Raw genomic sequence first — 12,215 nt, 5'->3', positions numbered from 1 at the left:
AAGAAATCCTCATAATTGATAAATTGGGGTAGGATACTAATCTGAAAGATAATGGTGGGAAGAAGCTGCAGTGATTTCATGGATGTGTAGGAGGGTGGCTGCTGATTTGTGGTGGTGGGTGAGGTGTAAGTATACATGCATGTTTCCAGCTCTTCAGAAATTCAGATGTTTCTCAGGCTTGTGTAGTTGGTGGTGGCTTTGAGGATGGAGTCCTTAATTACAGAAAAATGTGCTCAGATATCTGCACCAGGACAGGATGTTCATAGAATCATGGAATGGTTTGGGTTGGAAGGGACCTTAAAGATCATCTAGTTCCAACCCCCCTGCCACAGGCAGGGACACCCTCCACTAGCCCAGGTTGCCTAAAGCCCCATCCAACCTGGCTTTGAACACTTCCAGCTTCCACAGCTTCTTTAGGTAACCTGTTCTAGTGTCTTACCACACTCACAGGGAAGAATTTCTTCCTAATATCTCATCTAAATCTACTGTCCTTCAGCTTAAGGCCGTTCCCCCTTTTCCTGTCACTCCATGCCCTTGTAAATGGTCCCTCTCTAGCTTTGCTGTAGCCCCTTTAGGGACTGGAAGGTACTCCAAGGTCTCCCTGGAGCATTCTCTTCTCCAGGCTGAACAACCCCAACTCTCTCAGCGTATCCTCATAGCAGAGGTGCTCCAGCCCTCAGATCATCTTCATGGTCTCCTCTGGACTTGCTCCAACAGGTCCATGTCCTTCTTGTCCTGGTGACCCCAGAGCTGGATGCCGTACTGCAAAGGGCGTCTCACCAGAGCGGAGTAGAGGGGCAGAATCCCCTCCCTTGACCAGCTGGTCATGCTGCTTTTGATGCAGCCCAGGACACGGTTGGCTTTCTGGGCTGCAAGACTGCCAGCTCGTGTTGAGCTTCTCATCCACCAACCCACCCAAGTCCTTCTCCTCAGGGCTGCTCTCAATCCATTCTCTGCCCAGCCTGTAGTTGTGCTTGGGATTGTCCCGACCCATGTGCAGGACCTTGCACTTGGCCTTGTTGAACTTCACGAGGTTCACATGGGCCCACCTCTCAAGCCCGTCCAGGTCCCTCTGGATGGCATCCCTTCCCTCCAGCGTGTCCACTGCACCACACAGCTCAGTGTCATTGGCAAACTTGCTGAGGGTGCGCTCGATCCCACTGTCCGTGTCACCAACAAAGATGTTAAATAGCGCTGGTCCCAGTACCAATCCCTGAGGAACACCACTCGTCACAGGTCTCCACTTGGACATTGAGCCATTAACAACAACTCTTTGAGTGTGTTGCAGATTCCTTTGGAGGATGTTGCAGAATTGTCAAGAAATGGAGCTGCTCAGGCCCTGGGTGGCAGCGGCAGCCCTGCACCAGCAAATGCAATGTGCCTTGTGCCCAGAGCTGCCTGTCTGACTGATGGGCCCTCGCTGTTGGTCTGGGTGAGAAGTGGTGACAGGCACCAGGGAGAAGGGATGAAACCAGAGATGTGGTGAAGCAGGGAGGTCTCTCATGGGTTCCTAGGGAAGGCTTGTACCTTACTTCAAGGATTGCTACAAGTTAGCAAGTGTAGTATTTTTTCTCCAGAATCAAACATCAGGGCTATTAAAAATCCATCTGGAAATCTGACTCAACCTTTCCTATTTTCCTAGTTTCCAGCTACTGTGTTGCTTTCCAGTCTATTTTTCCCTGTACCCTATACAAATACGGTCATTTTATAGACTTCAATAATGATGGGGTGCAGTTGAGCACTACATAACTTACAGTTCTAACTTGCTTAGGAATTTGCAGTCTGGATTTGTTGGTCACTTTCCTACTGGGTTAAGCCTTTAGAAACATTTTCCTATTCTATTGCAGTCTTCAGTTTATTTTTGGCATAAGTGATATGGACAGAAACAGAGGGAGAAGCATAAATATTTGTCATAAGTGTCAAGTACATGACATTGGAGATTTTTTTTTTTATTGCTTTCTTGTGCTGATGTCCCTGGATGGGGAAGTTCTCCTGAAAGGTCAAAACCTTTTGAGGACACAGCTTCTTAGTGGGCTGAGGCTTGCAGCTGAAAGGGCAGGCTGTCCCATGGCAGCTGGGAGCTTCTTAGCCCAGAAACCTGCTGGTTTAGGGAGTGAACCTGGCTGAATATGAACCCTTGTATTTTATTTCTTGATGGCAACCAGCATATAAGCTGAGTCATGCCTTGTGGAAAAGGTGTGGTTTGTTGAGGACTTGTTTCTTTTGGGTTGCTGCCCTGTGCAGGCATTATTTTAGGGCGAGTACCTCTGAAATAGTTGTGGTTCTTTTTGCCAGAAGCTATGTGGGATTAATTCAGCCTATTTGTCTCTAGGGTGGTTTCAGTGTTTCTGCAGATTGGTGGCTGTGTTCAGGGAAGACTGTGAAATGTTGTGATTAATTCTTCAGTATTGTTCAGAGAGTTTATGGTGAAGTTGTTAGCTAGTTAACAGTGACTGCTGTAATTACTCTGGTGTGAGTGTAAACAGCAAGGCTGTGATGTGCCACTGTCTGCTGGAGCAGCACTTGAATGTGTGTGTTTCTGAGATATAGGTGTCCTTCCCCTTTTTCCTGTTCCCATGCTCTGCTCTGCAGAGCAGTCATGTGTATGGCTTGGACAAGCAAAGAATCTGTGGAAGTCCAGCTTTGTTTCCGCTAATAGCGGTGCTGAGTGGCAACTGCTCCCCTGAGGTCAGTGGAGCCAAATTCATTACCTCACTTTTTTTGCTACCTTCTGCAGTTCTGTGTCTCTGGTAGTTTCCACTCACACCAGTGTAAGTGAGGAGATCTATGTCCCATCCTTTTCAGCTGGCCGCAGAGCCTGGGGTTTTGATGGAAATCCTTGCTGCAGAGCGGAGGGGAGGCAGAGGGGTCTGTATTAAGCCATTGGTAGCACAGAGCTGTGTGCCAAGGTGGGAGGAAGAGAGCAGCTCCCTGAAACCTGCAGTTCCTGTGCAATATCCCATGAATGTTTCTGGGGTGTGCTGATTGTTTTTTCTCAGCCAAGTGGCTCCATAATTGTGTAACCTTGTGAGGACAAAGCATTAATGACACATTTTTGGATGGATGTTAGGTCCCTGTTCCCATGGGGGAAACTGTGCACAGCAAGACTCCTGACCTTGCGTAGCTGTGCAGATAACATTTTCTTCAGTTTCAAAGGAAAAAAACGAATCTTGTCTCTGGTATTCTCACTTTTCATGGATTTCTGGTATGGCTGTTGAACTCTAAGCATGCTATGTAGAAGTAAGTCCTACAGACCCACAAGGCTTTCAACTGGAGAAGGATGATTTGATATGTAGGATGTTAACACAAAGAAGACTCATTCAGTTGTTTCCTCTGGCTACAGATTTCCTTGGTAATCTGGAGCTCCAAGTCTCAGCTAGACCCAGACATTGAGTGCTTAGCATTGGTGTTAAGCTAGGAGCAGACATGAAGAGCTCGGCTGGGGCGGGAAAAGGAGGAATAAAGTGCTGTGTAAGCCCTGGCTGAATAACACTTTCTGAGGATGTGTTAGTGTTGGATTTGTGACTGTGGTGAAGGTGTGAATCAGTCGTACTAAGGGGTGCGAGGTCATCATATGCTAGTGATCTGGACTTTAGTGCCTACGTTTGAGAGCTTGGTACTGTACTGGAGCAGTGCTCTGCAGTCAGATGCTGCTGTCCTCCTGGTGGTTTGTGTTTCTCAGCTGTCCCTTCATGGTGGAGATTATTCACAATTTTATCTTGCAGTCTTGAAAGTGCAGCAAATCTTGGACCAGCCACTCCATAGTTTGTCTTGGGTTTGCCTTCTTTTTGCATGGTGTGCATATTAACTCAAAGATTATTTTGCTGTTGATCCCTTGTAGTCATGAGAGATTTTATCATGGGTGTCTGTCTCTTCTTTCCCCCTCCCACTCTAGGCGGTAGTTCAGGTTTCTATTCTGTAGGATAGAAGTGAGTCCTAAAATCACAAAAGAGCTGGTGAGGATAGGATTATTTTTTATATAAAAGTAGCATGGGCACAGCCTCGTGAAGCCCATAGTTGCAGCTGTCACATCTACAGTAGATAAAGCTGAAGGCATTGTGCAGCAGCAGGGGGGGAAAAAAAGTGCCAGCACAGCTTTGCAGAGTACTGTGTGCATGCATATCTACCTGAGGCTGGCTCTAATTACCAGCTCCCATGCTGTTCTGCTGCCACATCCAGCTCTGTCAAGTTATTCTCAACTAGCTCCTGCCTTTGTACTTCCTCACCATGGTACTGCCAACATGCAGGCATCACTGGAGCCTTTCTCCTGCCTCTGGACCTCCTTGTGTGCTAGATGCAGCTGGTGGTCTTAGTCTGATCTGCTGCTCTGATGTGGGCTCTGAGAGAGAAATTGGGATGTTCAAAGGGACCCCTGCTAGAAGAGGATTTGTAGCTGTTGCTTCATGCTGGGTGTCTGCTACTGGACACCCCCCCCCCCCCCAGTACAACCCCAGCACACAGGGCCTTGCCCATTTGTGGACAGGAAGCTGGAAGATGTGAGCTGCCTCCTTATTAGGAGCCTGGGATGGATGTGATCTGAGGATGAATCACAGCTCCATTGGGGAAGGAGGCTTCCTTGCTGCAGCATGTGAAAAGTGATTGATGGTAATATTAAATAAAAAGGATGGATTTGCCCCTCAAGGGAGTCGAATGCTGCCATAGAAAAGTGTATTCTGCTTCTTTAGAGCTTCTGTCCCTGTCTTTTACGAATGGTTACAGATTGGTGTGGAAAAACTGGGAGGAAAGGAGAGAGAACTGGGGTTGGATACTGGTGATGTAGAAGGCAGTAGCCCTGTTCCAAAGAAATCAAGATACTTGAAAGGCAGCAGGACCTGGTGCAGTGTTCCTGTGACAAAAATTATTACAGTACACGTGCACAAGCCAACCACTTAGACAAGTCAAGTCTTAATTTTGGCACTACCTGCTCTGGTAATGCTGTCTGGGTAGTGCTGTTCTGTGATATTATTTTGTGCTGGAACCAAGGGTTTGGGTCTGCTTGCCCTAATGGTGTGCCTGCCTCGAATGGTAGTATGAAGACAAAAGATTCATCCACTGACCTCTTGCTGATGAGAGGCTTTGATGCTGAAGTCCAGATTGACCCTTCTATAGCTGTCAGGTAGCTTGACTGACAAAAATTAATGATATCTGAGGCTCCCAGGTCTGTGAGGCAGAGTGTAAAACAGATCTGAGATGAGGTTTTTTGCCTTGCTGTGTCAGCACCTCATCCCTAGGCTGAGAGACAGGCCTGGAGAAGTGGAGGATGTCCAAGTGCAGCTTGTCAGGCCAAGCTTCGCTGAGTACAGAGGGAACAGAAATGTATACCTCTGCCTCAGGGTTGGGGCGTGGGGTTACTGCGTGTGCAGGGTGTGATTTGTTGGAATGGTGAGAACAAGGTCCTCTGGCTCAGCTTGTCTAATGTGCACAGCACATTAGGGGAAGAGGCTGGGGAAGAGTGAACATCTGAGGAAAGGAGCAGAAGGAAGGGTTTTATGCAAACTTGAGGGCTTGTAGCTTCCTCTACAGAGCTGTCAGGTCAGTGCAGTCTGTTCAAGGGTGCAATGTAGGCTTTGCCTGCCTCTGTCCTGTAGTAGTGGTCATGAACTTCAGTGCTCTCAGCTGGGAAATCAAGCCATGTTACTACTGTGCACTTACATGTTAGAGAGATCAGCCATCTCTTCAGCATGTTTCCATCCTCTAATCAGGCTTCTGCTTTTTCCTTTCTCATGCAGTATTGATGTGAGCAGTGCTTGTAATTTGCCTTGAAGCAATATGAAAAGGCATGGTTTATTCATAGCAATTGCTGGCAGTCCATTCCTTAATGCCAGATAGATTGATTTAAGTCAGACTGCAGAATGGAACTGGAATTTTTTGTTATTTTTCAGAGTTTGCTGTTTCCAAGGAGCCAAAAAGTACCGATGCTCCACCTGAATGTCACTGTATCTGTCTGCCATCCAGAATTATTATCACAGATGCAAAGGGCAGTACAAGATTATGCCCCACCTGTGGGAATGAGTTCTGTGGCACATCCTCTCAGCCACCAAATGAATGAATGAGCAAAACCAATATGACTTTCCCCATGTTCTTCCAAACCTCTGTCTGCTTGCCTCACTCTTTCTGGGGTTAAGAGCACAAACTTCACAGCAGGGACCAGTATTTTCTCTGTACAGTATCAGGTACAGACGGTAACTGTGTCTGAAATGCCACAACAATGGAAAATAAGCCTCCAGATCTGAGCCAAGGAACTGCAGATGCTCTGGGGATGCAAGGCCAAAGGGCTGCTTGTTAGCTATAGTGTTGTGTCTGATGTGACTCCAGAGTAGTGTGTTGCTGGGCTGCCTTTGGTTCGATGCCTGCCCAGCTTCCCTGGGGCAGCCCCTTCCCTTCATTCCTAGAGAGGTCCCTGGCCCTTGCTGCTCTCAGGCCTGAGGCTGCACATCCTTGCTTGCTGCTCACAGTGGGTGCACCAGCCTCCTGCTAATGCCATGGCTGCGATGTCAAGGTATTCTTGAGGTTTTGCTGTGAGCTGGATGAAAACACCTGGATTCATTGAGGGTGTGTTGTGGTTACTGCAAAGTGCTGAGAGTCTCATTCCACTAAGATTTTGCGGAGGAAAGGAAACCTTCCAGAGTCTTTAATATTCCATGCTCTTTAGGTATGAATAAATATTTCCTTGGCTTGAAACATTCTCCTGCTGTGAAATCCATTCCAGTCTCTTTGTCTAAGACAATCAGTCTCCTTCCTTCCCTCTTTCCTCCTGTGCCCCAGCTTTTATTAACCTAGGAATGTGCTGACACTTTACCATCAAACTGGTTTTTAGCATGTTAGGGAGCTCTGCAGAGTGTCTTTGCAAGTTGTCAGTGTAGCTGCATGCAAGAGAAAAGGAAGATGGCTCAGAGTTGTTCATCTCCTGGGGAATTTGCTCTTCCTAGCTGATGGCTTTCTGCAAAAGTGTCTGACAGCTCTGTCCATGCGTATCTGTTTCCCTCTAAAGGAAGGGTGTGGGATGGGGGAGTCAATGAAGAACGGTATTTCATCATTGTGCTTAATACATTTATTTTGGCAATGCTCTGTCCTGTAGAGAATCCCCGTTCCACCATGCAGGTATACTGATTTGAACCTCTTTGAAGCTGTCTGTTCCACTGTCAGAACCTGTGGATCACTTGATGCCTCTGCAGTCCTTGTTCTACTTTCTTGGCAAGAAGCCTGCGACTCACTAAGCCCCTTCCTGTTCCACTCCCCAGGAGGCTGAGCTGTCTAACACTCTCATAAAAGAGTTTTTTGGTTCATTTCTGGGATTTCTGCAGTTCCCTGATTTGGTGGCAAGTGTGGCTCCTGAGGGGCAGGAGGCCTGAGTGAAGCCCCTGTGTTTTCCAGGAGCAGGTACAGGTCACTGCACAGTTCAGGATGGATTGAGCTCCTGCCAGCAACTGAAGGCAGCTTGTTTGTACCTGGACAGTTAATATCTTGAAGCAAAGTCATCCCAGCCACTCCTTACTTGCTGACATTGAGAACTGCCATTTGCAGCAGCAACTTGGCTATTCCAAAGTCCTTAACCTCCTCTGAACCCTTCTGCAGCCCTGGTATCTCCCAAGCTGAGCAGTGCTGGCAGTTGGGAACTCTGGTGTGCCGGCTGAGGCACTTGCAGTCAGCCAGCTCTGAGGCAAATGGCACATCCCTGCTCCTGATGGCTTCCAACGTCACAGGGCCTGGCTCTTCCTGCCCTGCACAGCCTGTCCTCTGGCTGGACAGTCCTGTGTGGCTCCTGGAGGCAGGCAGGAAGCCAAGAGCTGGAGCACAGGCTGCTGGGCAGGAGGGCTGTGGAGAAGCCTGCCCAAAAGTGACTCTGAAGATGCTCTGAGGTCACTGTTAAGTCGGAACAGCCACAGCAATTGTCATCTGGGAACCTGACCTGCAAAAGCTGGAGCCTTAAAGGATGTGGCAGGGAAAGGAGTGAAACACCCCTGTCATGGTGAAGACCTGGGCTATATGGCCTTGGGAATCCACGTCCTCCTTGCCTTGTGCCTGTGCAAAGCTGGGGCTGTTGGGAACACAGTACAGCTGCTGCAATGGCTGTCACTGTGACCAGCTGAAACTGGTCAAGGAGTAAGTGTGACACCAGCAAAATCCCAGAAGCAAACCAGTCTTCTGATTATTGCTGGGTCACTTATTCAGAAACAGAGCTGGGTGCTCTCTGGGCTTGTTTGTGGGAGATGGCTGTTTCTGACCAAGTGTAAACCACAGCCCTGCTGTTCTTCATCCCAGTCCCATTCCTGATCCCAAAACTGCCACAAGCTGTGATCCTAGTAGAAGGGATGCCCAAAGTGTGAAGGGACCCAGAGTCCACAGACTAAAGTTTCAGACTCCTCTGAAAACTGCAACAATAACACCTCCCAGGCATTGGAGGTGATATTGAGGAAAGGAGGTTCCTCACATTAAAACCAGATAGACTGCAGCTGCTCCTTCATGTATGAAGCTGGAACCTGCTGGGCTTGCCACACTTCTCGGATGCTGGGAAGCAGCTGCTCCTTCCCCTGGTGCCGGGCAGGTCTTGCATCCAGCTCTGCAGTGTGTGAAACCAAATGTGCTCGGATGTAGTAGGGTGTGCAGAGTCTCTTGTGTCAAACTGTTCTGGTTACAATTTTGTCTGCTTGGAAACTTGTCGCTTTTGTAGCCTTTCAAGCCCACCTCCCAGAGAGCATGGGAATTGTAAATATTTAGGCATATAATAAGAATGATGTAATTAAAATCCTTAATTTTATTTTTCTTGTTTGAGTTTTTTAATTCCTTTGATTTAAAGGGTGGTAGTAGCTAATTGGATTCTGGGCCAGACTTGCACAGGCAGCCGAGGGGGAAGGGACTGCAAATGAGCCTAGCCAGGAAATTGCACATTTAAATATAGTTCTCGGTAGGGTCAGCAAAACACCCAAGGGACAAATTAAGAATAAAATTTCTGCTGTAATGTGTTCATTTAGCTGCAGACATCATCTTAAGGGAAACAAAAAGGAAGCTTGGGAGTGAGGGAAGCAAATTAAAGGGTAGGTGTCCCTTCTGCAGTGCTTTTGTGTACTGCTGCAGGTCTCTCCCAGGCAGTAGCATCCTTCTGTCCTCTGGGTTGGCTAGTGCATTGGCTGATTTCAAGGAGAAACCACTGAAGAGGTTTATGGATTTGGGGGGGTTTGGTGGTTTCACTGGAGGATGTAAATCCATTGTTTACATAATGCTATGGGGCTGCTACATCAGCTTTGCCCCAAATTGCCTGGATCGCACTGTTCATTGGGGTAGGGACATGGACCAGCCGCTACCTTGTCTGCCCCACTTGGGTTAATGGGGGACAGCTTTCCCTGTGAGGCTGCTGTGTGTCACACTCCTATAGGTACTGACCAGTTTCCCTGAACTGGTATGCTGGGAAGGTGATTGGAGTTGGTGTCAGGGGGTGGATCCAGCCTGAATAAAGAGAATTCAGGGAAGTGAAGCACTGGATTTGTCCCTCTGGAAATCAGCAGCCTTGTGTTTTTCCTTTTGGGACCTGTGGACAGGATCATTGTCCCTGCTGTGGACACGAGTGAGAAAAGCAGTGTGTGAAGCAGCCAAAGCCCAAGATGCAGGACACGACACATCTTGAATAACCCCTGGCTGAAAGCCAGCACTGCTCTTGAGTTTGACTAATGTGGGCATTAGTTTTCCAGCCCAGTTTGTCCCTCAATTCCTGCAGGGCTGGTTGGATGTGCAGCAGAGCTCACCCACTCCTTGGTGGCACTTCAAGAACAGCCTGAACAGTCCTTGGCAATTTTAATTTCTCCTTAAGGCTAAGATAAAGAAATGGCAATGGGAGATGCAGAAAAGCAGCTTGGTTTGTGTTTCCCAGGACCTCAGCTCCAGCCCTCAGTGCTCTCCCTTTTGTTTTGACTCTCCCCTCAGGGGAAGGCCATGTGCTTGAAGAGGCAGAGCTTGTCAGGAATGAGATCTGATCCTACATCCCTCCCCTCCCTGGAGGGCTGCAGAGCTGTTGGCTGTTCAGTCTAGCTGGAATAAGATTTCACAAAAGCTGTGCATCCATGAAAGGGCAGTGGGGAGCTCATCATCCCACCTTGCCTGCAGCTTTTCAGAGCTCTCTGTATCATGCTCCCTGGGCAAGTTTCACAGAGCCAAATTAAGAGCTCTGTGTGCAGTCAGAATGTGGTATTTGGATGCCTTCAAGTCCTGCTGGAGGCTGGTAACTGAGTGACTTTCACCTTGTCACTTATAAATGGCATGCAGGAAATACCTTGGCATTGCAGAGAAATGGTTGAAACCTTGAATTTGGAAGGCTCCAAACCTGGAAGACAAATGAAGCATTAAGGAAGGTGCAAAATGTGAGGGGTTTTGTTGTGTGTGTTTGTTTTGTGTTGTTTTTTTTTTTTAATCTATGAGTGTGATTCATCTACTGGGTGGTCAGTATGTCACAGATGCTGTTATATTGTATGAGCATTTTGAAAAATCACACCTCAAACGATAGCCCTGTGTCATTTGGTAGGGTTTCCTTGCTCCTTAAACAGGCATAGTAGGCTTGTTTGTGCAGGTGCCAGTTGGGGCTAGACTTTCACAGGAGTTCAGCACCCACTTAAATGCACTGGTCTTTTGGGGGTAATGTCTTAAGCTCTCTTTTTAATGCCTGCTTATAATCAAAGCTTTTTGAGCCAAGGTTGCCTTTCAGTGTGCCTTACAGCATTAAGCACAGTGGGGCAGTGAGCTCTATATTAATTGGTGCTGTTGCCATGCTATTGAAAAGTTGCAATAACCTGGCCAAATTTTGAAGTGCTGGTCTAGGCTCTCTGCCTGGATGTTAAAAAGGGAAAGCTAATTACAGTGTGAACCAAGGAGAATAGGCTGGCCTGAAAGAAATGGCGTTAAGGTTCTTCTCAGGCCCCAGGTCAGCCCATGTCAAATCACAGCTGTATCAACCTCTAAATTTCTTACTCCTTCAGTTAAATCACCACCAAGTGATTTCTTGCAAGTGTAACTGCCTTTTATACCAAGAGAATGATACTGGCTGTTTTCTTTAAATCCAAACAAGAGGTTAGGCTGGGATTGCAGAAGCAAATAAAGAGGATGGTTTCTTCCCTTGCCCTTAGTTTTTGCTCTGTAAGACTGTACAGAGTATTTGTGTTGGATTCGTGCTGACCCTATGTCATGGTCTACCATGGGGCCGTGAACATGTGTGTGTGGTTTATCCTTTCTAATACCACCTGAGATGGGTGTTGGGGTGCCTGAACTTCCCTGTGTGGCCAGCAGGTATGGCACAAATAGTACTTTCTGTGCAGTGCTTGTCACCTTGCAGAGGAGCTCAATTCCCTACAGTGTTGTGGAGGCTGAAAAAATAAATAGCTTCAAAATGGTGGTAGACAAATTCAGAGATGCTCTCTCAGGGCTGCCTGAATGAGTGCTTGAAGCTGGGAGACTCTGTCAGGACAAACTAAACTTTTCCTGATTATCATTACTATTTTTAAATCCTTAATTTCTGCACCAGCACCTCTCCAAGCATCCGCTACTGGCCCCTGTTGGAGACAGAAATCAGGGCAAGGTGGATACGTGGCCTGGCTCAATATGGCTTTTCCTATAAATGATCTGCTGGCTTGTTTTTCTAGAAGCTCTTGACCTACATCTCAAACTTAGTGCTGGTTCAGGAAGGAAGAGCAGTCACAAGTCCATAATGTACATGAGTGCAGAGTTTCATCATTGTCTCTTGCAGCTTCTTCTCAAGATGGGAGGTCGTGGTATCAGCTGCGGCCAGCAAGTGGGAATGTAAATCAGAACTTGCTGTGAAAAATAAAATAAAAATTAACCTGGTTTCCTTCTGAAACCAGACCCTGTGTGAAAGACAAGCCAGACATCTGCTGTGTATCTCTATCTGTCACTCCTGTCTCCCACCCTGCCACCTATCAGGTTCTGGAGCCTTTGTCCTCCTGGACTCAAGTGTCTTGCAGTGGTTAATGCTTCAAAGATTCGTTACAAGTTTTCATGGAAATGGATGGCTGGGTAGAGGGGGAAGATGTTATGGTGAGGCGTTCCAGTCATTAGTTCTGCTCCTACCAGGACAAGGTGACTTAATGCTGTTTCTCCCACCTTTAGCCTCTTTCCTGCCATCCTTCTATGCTGTTCTTCCCCTTCTCCTGCCCATGATTCTTGGTCCTGAAGGATCCTTGTCCTGTGACTGTTTGTGAGGCTGAGCAGAGACT

At 47.5% G+C, this 12,215-nt stretch overlaps 1 protein-coding gene across 5 annotated transcripts in view; it reads left to right on the top strand.

Moving 5' to 3' along the window:
• Positions 1-12,215, top strand: part of CAMKK1 (calcium/calmodulin dependent protein kinase kinase 1) — a 107,579-nt gene that overhangs the window by 3,833 nt on the left and 91,531 nt on the right. The window lies entirely within an intron of this gene.

This window comes from Balearica regulorum, chromosome 19, assembly GCF_011004875.1.
Source record: "Balearica regulorum gibbericeps isolate bBalReg1 chromosome 19, bBalReg1.pri, whole genome shotgun sequence".
Lineage (NCBI taxonomy): Eukaryota > Metazoa > Chordata > Aves > Gruiformes > Gruidae > Balearica > Balearica regulorum.
The sequence above is the reverse complement of the archived record's forward strand: the minus strand, read 5'-3'. Positions and strand labels throughout refer to the sequence as shown.